Raw genomic sequence first — 9116 nt, 5'->3', positions numbered from 1 at the left:
CCTAGCTGAACATTTTGAAATACCTATTAGGCATGAAGAGAAAGAGGAAACATCGCTGCCCCGTGCTTATTTAGATTATAGGAGTATGATAGCGCATGATTTTCTTGTTAAGAGTCGCGAAGGGGAGCTCAAATATAAATTGTTCTTTGATAAACATCACCCTGAGACTATTACTTTGCTTGCTTCCTCTTTGTTTAACTTGTCTGCAGGTCCTCATATCGTTCCGTGGGCGGCCATTCAAGCCTATTGAAATCCTGCACCCGCCCCGGAACCAGAGCCACAAGATGAGCCTCCACGACTATCTGTTTATTCTTGGGATCCAGAGGAGGTTGCCAGCCAATGGCAGCCGGAGCCTTCTTCGTCACAGTACGACCCTAGCTTCACCTACGGGTATCCGCCAGGCCATCCCTGGCAATAGACCAACTTAGGCCAAAAGCCTAATCTTGGGGGAGTACGTATTTCCCACCGACATTACATTTATGTTCACACACACTCATTGCTAGATGTCGGTGCTCATACTTTTTCACTGTAATATCCATGCTAGATTATTTTCTTTTTCCTGCTTTCTTCTTGTGTGTTTGATAAACTTTAAGAAAAAAAATAGTAGTAGTTTATTTCTTTGCTGTAGTAATTAAAAAGGAAAAACCCAAAAATATTTCCCGTTCTTCTTTTGTTTGTTGAGAGCTTTCCCGTGTAAATAGTTTTTTTCCTTTCTTTGGGGGTCGAGAAGACCATATTGAAAATGCTTAGTGGCTCTTATATGCATGAATGATTATTTAACTTATAGCCCTTATTACTTGTCTTCTCTCTTGAGTTGAATGCTTGCAGATTCCAGCTTAGTCCAATGCACGTGCACTCTTATTATTACACACTTCGTTTGGTCGTGCAAGTGAAAGGCAATAATGATGATATATGACGGACTTATTGGGATGAGAAAATCTGGTATGAACTCGACCTCTCTTGTTTTTGTAAATATGATGATTCATCGTTCCTGTGTTAGCTATTATGAAGTAAACATATTTGCAATGACATTTAGAGACTATAGTTGCTTGTGCCATGCTTGATTAGCTATGAGTTATAATGGTTTACCTTGCGTGCCAACATGCTATTAGAATGATCGTGATGTGGTATGATGGGATGGCATCCTCCTTTAAATGAATTGAGTGACCAGACTTGGCACATGTTCACGCATGTAGTTGAATCAAATCAACATAGCCTTCATGATATTTATGTTCATGGTGGATTATATCCTACTCACGCTTGTATTCGGTGTAAATTAATTTTAATGCATGTTTACGACTGTTGTCGCTCTCTCAGTTGGTCGCTTCCCAGTCTTTTGCTAGCCTTCACCTGTATTAAGCGGGAATACTGCTTGTGCATCCAAACTCCTTAAAACCACAAAGTTGTTCCATATGATTCCACTATACCTTCCTATATGCGGTATTTACCTGCCGTTCCAAGTAAATTTGTATGTGCCAAACTCCAAACCTTCAAATGAAATTCTGTTGTGTATGCTCGAGCAGCTCATGTCTCAACTAGGGCTGCCCTTATCTTCCATGTTAGGCGGTTATTCTCAAGAGGAGTGGACTCCGCTCCTCATTCACGAGAAAATGGCTGGTCACCGGGATGCCCAGTCCCATGCTTTATGCAAACTAAATCAAAATAACTGCAAACAAAACTCCCCCTGGGACCCGTTGAATGTTGGAGGCACTCGTTGTTTCGAGCAAGCCATGGATTGATGCTTGTGGAGGAGGGGGAGTATAAACTTTACCATTATGTTTGGGAACCGCCTATAATTTGTTTAGCATGGAAGATATCGGCATCTCATAGTTGTTGCGTTGACCACAAAAGTATGCCGCTCAAAATGTTATTCAATCTCTATTTTAAAACCGAGCTCTGGCACCTCTACAAATCCCTGCTTCCCTCTGTGAAGGGCCTATCTATTTACTTTTATGTTGAGTCATCATCCTTCTTATTAAAAAGCACCCGCTAGAGAGCACACTGTCGTTTGCATTCATTATTATTGGTTTATATTGGGTATGACTTGACTGGATCTCTTTTACCATGAATTACAATGTTTAGTCAGTCCTTGATCTTAAGGTGCTCTGCATTTATGTTTTGCGGTCTCAGAAAGGGCTAGCGAGATACCATTTCGTTATATCATGTTATGATTATTTTGAGAAGTGTTGTTATCCTAGTTTTGTTATTATAGCTCGCTAGCTAATTATGTTATTGATATGAGTAATTGTGAGACCTTTGTGTTATTGTTAGTATGGTTAGTTCATAATATTTGCTGAAACTTGAATGCTGGCTTTTCATGTTACAACAACAAGAGCAAACTGAGTTTGTAAAAGTTTTTATTTTTCTCTTTCAGTCTATCAACTGTATTGCTTGAGGACAAGCAAGGGTTTAAGCTTGGGGGAGTTGATACGTCTCCGTCGTATCTACTTTTCCAAACACTTTTGCCCTTGTTTTGGACTCTAACTTGTATGATTTGAATGGAACTAACCCACACTGACGCTGTTTTCAGCAGAATTGCCATGGTGTTGTTTTATGTGCAGAAAATAAAAGTTCTCGGAATGACCTGAAACTCCATGGAATATCTTAGGATAATTAATAAAAAAATCCTCGCCAAAGATGAAGACCAGGGGGCCCACACCCTGTCCATGAGGGTGGGGGCGCGCCCCCTACCTCGTGGGCCCCCTGGTGGCCCTCCGACGCCAACTCCAACTCCATATATTGGCTTTTGGGGAGAAAAAATCAGAAAGAAGAAATCATCGTGTTTTACGATACGGAGCCGCCGCCAAGCCGTAATCTCTCTCGGGAGGGCTGATATGGAGTCCATTCGGGGCTCCGGAGAGGGGGATTCGTCGCCGTCATCATCATCAACCATCCTCCATCACCAATTTCACGATGCTCACCGCCGTGCGTGAGTAATTCCATCGTAGGCTTGCTGGACGGTGATGGGTTGGATGAGATTTATCATGTAATCGAGTTAGTTTTGTTAGGGTTTGATCCCTAGTATCCACTATGTTCTGAGAATGATGTTGCTATGACTTTGCTATGCTTAATGCTTGTCACTAGGGCCCGAGTGCCATGATTTCAGATCTGAACCTATTATGTTTTCATGAATATATGTGAGTTCTTGATCCTATCTTGCAAGTCTATAGTCACCTACTATGTGTTATGATCCGGCAACCCCGAAGTGACAATAATCGGAACCACTCCCGGTGATGACCTTAGTTTGAGGACTTCATGTATTCACTATGTGCTAATGCTTTGTTCCGGCTCTCTATTAAAAGGATGCCTTAATATCCCATAGTTTCCAATAGGACCCCGCTGCCACGGGAGGGTAGGACAAAAGATGTCATGCAAGTTCTTTTCCATAAGCATGTATGACTATATTCGGAATACATGCCTACATTACATTGATGATCTGGAGCTAGTTCTGTGTCACCCTATGTTATGACTGTTACATGATGAACCACATCCGGCATAATTATCCATCATTGATCCGGTGCCTACGAGTTTCCCATATACTGGTTCTCGCTTATTTACTTTTCCGTTGCTACTGTTACAATCACTACAAAATACCAAAAACATTACTTTTGCTGTCTTTACTTTTGTTACCGTTACCACCACTATCATATTACTTTGCTACTAAATACTTTGCTACAGATACTAAGTTTCCAGGTGTGGTTGAATTGACAACTCAGCTGCTAATACTTGAGAATATTCTTTGGCTCCTCTTGTGTCGGATCAATAAATTTGGGTTGAATACTCTACCCTCGAAAACTGTTGCGATCCCCTATACTTGTGGGTTATCAGTCAGTCACATCTAAACCAAATAGGAGGGACTTTTCGGGACTAAAAGTGGGCATTTGGGACTTTTTCCAACAGTTGCCCCTGCCATGCATCGCACCTTGTTTCTATTAGTTCATTACTAGGCATCGCACCTTTTTCCAACAGTCTTTTTGGGACTTTTTCCAACGGGACAACGACGAAGAAGAAGGGGTCGGAGGCCCTCCCGCGCCGCCGCTGGGTGGAAAGTGAACGGCAGCGCCGGTAGTGGATTCCCTCCCTCACCGACGGCGACAACGTTAAGCCTCCTTCCCTTCCCGGCGGACGGATCCTGCCGGCTCTTTGAGCAGCAGTGAGGGGAGAGAGAGGCCGACGAAGTCTTGTTTAGATCTCGAGAGGATGAGAGAGTGTGAAGAGAGCAACTACAAGCACTGAGGCTCCAGCGTGTATATATATACTGGAGAGAGAGTGTGAAGCGTGCAAACCCTAGAAAACATTTTGACCAGTCAAAGAATCCTCCTGGCAAAAATTATGCTCAAGTGTAGTTATCGAACCCGAGACGTCAAGTTTAATGAGCGAACAGGCTAACCAGCTACACAACCCTCCCATTATGTTCAACGAGAGGAAAATAACCTTTTATACATTCCTGCATTCGTGTGACAGGCATGCAGAAATAAAGCAGCCTTAGTCACCTTACCTCTCTCCACGTAGTACGTTGGGTCCCACCAGTCAGAGGGTGAAACAAACAAATTAATAAGAAAAATTAAAAGCGCCAGCAGTGTATCTTACTACCTCACACATCTCGCTACTGCTCGGGAACACTGTCCAATTGATCCCTCTGTTCGCTCACGTACTATTTTAAGTGAATCCTTATTATAACATGCACACAAATTTTGGGCACTTGTATTCGACTTAAGTTAGTGTGCCACCGTATCTCATATAATTACTACTCCCTCCGTCTAGTTGTAATAAGTCACTTTAGAAGGTGCAACGGGACCATGGTGCGTGCGTGTGCATGTGTGTGTTTAACAACATGTGTGTGTTAGAGAGTGCGACAGATCGACCTACTCCTACAGAGATATGGTGTGTAGTGTATGATTTTAGTCGCGAGAGTCGGTGCATCCTCTCCTTTCCGGGCGTGTCCGGTAGGGACATGCGGACAGCTGCTACGCCCGCTCCGAACCAGCTTGGCCCACCCAAAGCCCCTCCATTGCCTGCGCATGCTTCCCGCCCGAAACGGTCAGCGCCGCTCCAAAGAACGATGCCGCATTCATGCCCGGGCAGAGCAGACGCGACCTCTCACTGGCGCAAGAGTGATGGTTGCTTCGTCCGTCCAACTTACTGCTGGGTCTATGTGATTTGACGGCTCATTGGTCTTTATTACTGAGGTGGTAGGACTGCTGGATGTCCCACGCTTTCGGCGAAAGGAGGTAGTAGATTACAATTTTCTCCATTCTTACAGCGGAGGAGTCCAAGAGCAGTGAAAACACGCAGGCTCAGTGATTACATGGCCCACCTCACACTATCACCGTGCGACACCTAAATCTTTACATAGTACTCCCTCCGTTCCTAAATATTACTAGATGAGTCCCCGCGCGTTGCCACAGAACAGCGGTATATCTCTCTGTGCAAAATTATCGATTTCATAGAACTAAAAAAAATCTATAACCGCATGACAAATGTGGTAGCCAAACTAAATAAACTCCCATCATCATTTAGATCATCCCACGTAAGGAAAAAAGATCAGCCAACTCCTACTGCATAATGGGATTATATTTTTCTTTTTGACATGTTAATGGGACTTAAAAGCTCACTTACATGCATGCTACCGGTGCATGCTTGCATGCAGCCATGTTGATGTGATTTAAAACCCACTCACATGCATGTGCCACGGTATTTCTGCATGCTTGCATGTGGCTTAGTGCGGAGTCTCTCAACGTCTAGATCAGACGGCTATTATGACTGATTTACTTTATCTAACGGCTACGTCAATTTTGATGATGTGGCTCAAGGAGAGGATAGAGAATTCCTAGTAGTGGGGGTTAGCTATTACTAGTAGATAAGTCTTTGTAGAGATTCCACTAGGTGAACTACATACGAAACAAAATGAATGAATCTACACTTAAAATGCATTTATATACATCCGCATGTGGTTAATGGTGAAATCTCTACAAAGACTTATATTTAGGAACGGAGGAAGTACTAGTATAGTACTAGTACATACTGTAATTTATCAGCGAGATAAATTTGTACAATGCTATGAAGCTTCCAGCTCTTGTTACATGTATCTTGCGTCCAAGGTTGCCCGTTGCAACATTTCATCAAATACAAAGGAGACTAACATGCATGCTATTGCATCTCAATGATTGACAGATCATAGCAAATATGTACTCCCTCCGTTCCAATATAAGTGTCTCAACTTTGTGCAAACTTTAGTACAAAGTTGTACTACTACTAAAGTTGACACTTATTTTGGAACAAAGGCAGCTAAAGAAAAAAAAGATCCATGCAGTCCCTAGCCCTTGAACCGTGAACCCTGACCAGGTTTCAATTTGCTGGCAACGTTCGAGCTGCCTAATAAATGAAGTTTGCAACCTTTTGACCATCGGTTCATTTTGTGCAGTTTCACCAAAATCGAGATGACCATCCCTGTGGCAAACAAATTGAAGAAGCGTGATTAGAATAAGATTACTAGGACTAGTTGATGAGACATAAACTCATCACAAATACAGTACGTAGAAGCCAGTAGAGGTATCAGGTACGTGCGGGGCAAAGAAGTAGAGAAATATCCACAGGGAGTGATGTGGGCAGCTAGAGAGTGGTGCAAGCCGGCTGTAAAGGGAGTTATACCCGAGGGACGTAGCTCAACCTTGAGGAGGGCGGCGGGAGGCTGCAACTGCCCACGTCGCGACAGTGAGCAAGTGACGAAGGCAACCTCACCGGCTTTGTGAGAGAGAACGGCGGGGACCCCTGATCGGGACATGCCAACAGTGGGTTTTCGCCATCGGAGACGACTACCACATCTACACTAAGCATCCACCCCTTCCCCAAGAGGACGTGATCCGCCGGGATGTTAGAGATGTGGCCACAGTCGTTTTGTGCGAGAGAGTGTGAAGAGAGCAACCCCAACAAGCAACCGTGTAGGCTGGCCCGTCCTGACTATGTATATAGTGGAGCGGTTTCCTTTTCTCTCCATATGAACCTATCATATTGCGTACGTGCCACTGAAGAAAAAAATATATTTATTAATGACGCGGCACCTACTACTCGTTCTCTTATAACCTTGCGCTTGGCATCTCCAAAATATTAACCTTGGGATTGGCTCTTCGCCTCTTCGGGAAGTCGAGCAATAATGGTAGTGCAGTATATATCGTTCTGGCTATATGAGACCGAATGAATTGCTGCACGTCCACCACGTGGGCAAGGGTCGAGGGGCGAGGGAGAGTGCTACTACATACGCAGCAAAATGAATGAATGTACACTCTAAAATACGTCTGAAACGGTTCAAAACCTATATTCCCTTGCCAGTGCGCGCTTCCCGCGTGAAACAATTAGCGTCACCCTAGAGCGTCAGTGCCGCATTAATGCCCGACCAAAGTGGAGGCGACCTCTCACTGGCGCCGGCTTTGAAGTGGCGCGACGGCCGAGAGAGCGCTGCTTCTCGGTGCACGCGACTACTCCGCGTCGAGACTGGCCATAGGCCCTGTTTGGATCCATGGGTTAGAGTTAGTTTGAGCTAGTTGGGGCTCAAATAGCCCTAAAGTATCCAAGCAGGAGGGTTTAAATTGGAGCAAGTTGCACCGAACCCACCAAAGAAAACTATCTCACCCAAGAGGTGCTAACTGGAGATAGTTCTCATTGGGACCACTGAAAAATCACTTTTCTCTCTCCATGAATTGCATTTATTCTCAATCTAACCCTGTCAGCCAAACACCTCTTTGGCTACAGTTAGTTCAGGGATAGTCATGAGTTAGTCTAACCTCTAGCTAAGTTAGAGTATCAAACAGGAGCAGTATAGGACATGCAAGTTGCTCAAAGCATACAGGCAAATTCGTAGGTGAAAGGATTTTTTTCTTTTTGAAAACGGAATGTGAAAGGAATTTTTTTTAGAATGCTCTTGGCATGTCGCTAACATGTGATAGTTAATCGACCTCAATAGACGGCAGAAACGCCAGCCCGCCGCACTTTGATAGAGACGAGGAGGGAGAAGCGATACATGCTGCTGGATTACTAGAGATAGGTGTCGCACGGAAGCCAAGAAATATGGTGATAGCGTGGGTTAGCCATGTACTAGTATGATGTAACTACACTGGGCTGCCGTGTTTCGTACTCTTCCAGTCCACTGTGGAGATGATTGGTCAATTTTATATTGCTGAATAATATTAAATATTATGAGTGCAGACGCTCCACCACGAGGTTCCTTGCTCCTTCTCGGTCGTCCGGAATCTATGTTCTTCCACTCTATTTTTTTTACGTGAGCTTTGTTCATCCTTTTGCCAACACGCGAGACATCTAGCATCAAGGCGCACGTGTTATGCAACGATCGTTCCATCTATATGAAGAACAAGTGGCACTGGAACTACGAGACGTACATGTACCCAGGAGTGGATGTACGAACCTGAGTAATGTAGCGCAGTAAGTGAAGTAGTAAAATGAGTGAAATGAGTGAATGTACACTCTAAAATACGTCTATATACATCAGTGTTTGGAGTATGTACTAGTAGTTCATATTGAAATATACTAAAGGACATATATATTCCAAACAATATGATATAATCTCTATAACCAAGGTAGTAGGGACGAGGAGTAAATGGAGAGAGTAGTAAATTTTTCTCCTCGTCCTGCGAGCCACTGCGCGCATGGGCGAGGGAGGAGCAAGCTTCACCTCATCCTGTGAGCCACCGCGCCCATGGGTGGGGGAGACGGCGTACTAAGCAAGCTTCTCCTCGTTCTGCGAGTTGACGGGACACATCAAAAGTACTCCAGTGTATAGAGCCTTGCCTCTAAGGTAGGCCCCACATGGTTTGCCCCTTCTTTTAATTTAACATAACGCGTCAAGTCGCAATTTGTTTGTTCACCCATGGTAGATGATCCTCCCTCCACCAAGTGGACAACCAGTACACGTGCCAAATTACCACGTGGGCAGCCTTTTTCGTACAGAAATGAGCTCCACCGTGTACCCGCGCGGGTGTGGTTGGGAAAGAGACGAGAGTACGTGCGCTGTGCATGCACCTCTTCTCTTCGTGCATGTCCCCCACCTACGTGGGTGTGTCTGAGAGATACAAACCGCGTTCATGAGTGTTTTTTGTTTTGTG

Source organism: Triticum dicoccoides, chromosome 2B (assembly GCF_002162155.2).
Source record: "Triticum dicoccoides isolate Atlit2015 ecotype Zavitan chromosome 2B, WEW_v2.0, whole genome shotgun sequence".
NCBI lineage: Eukaryota > Viridiplantae > Streptophyta > Magnoliopsida > Poales > Poaceae > Triticum > Triticum dicoccoides.
Note: the sequence above shows the minus strand (reverse complement) of the source record.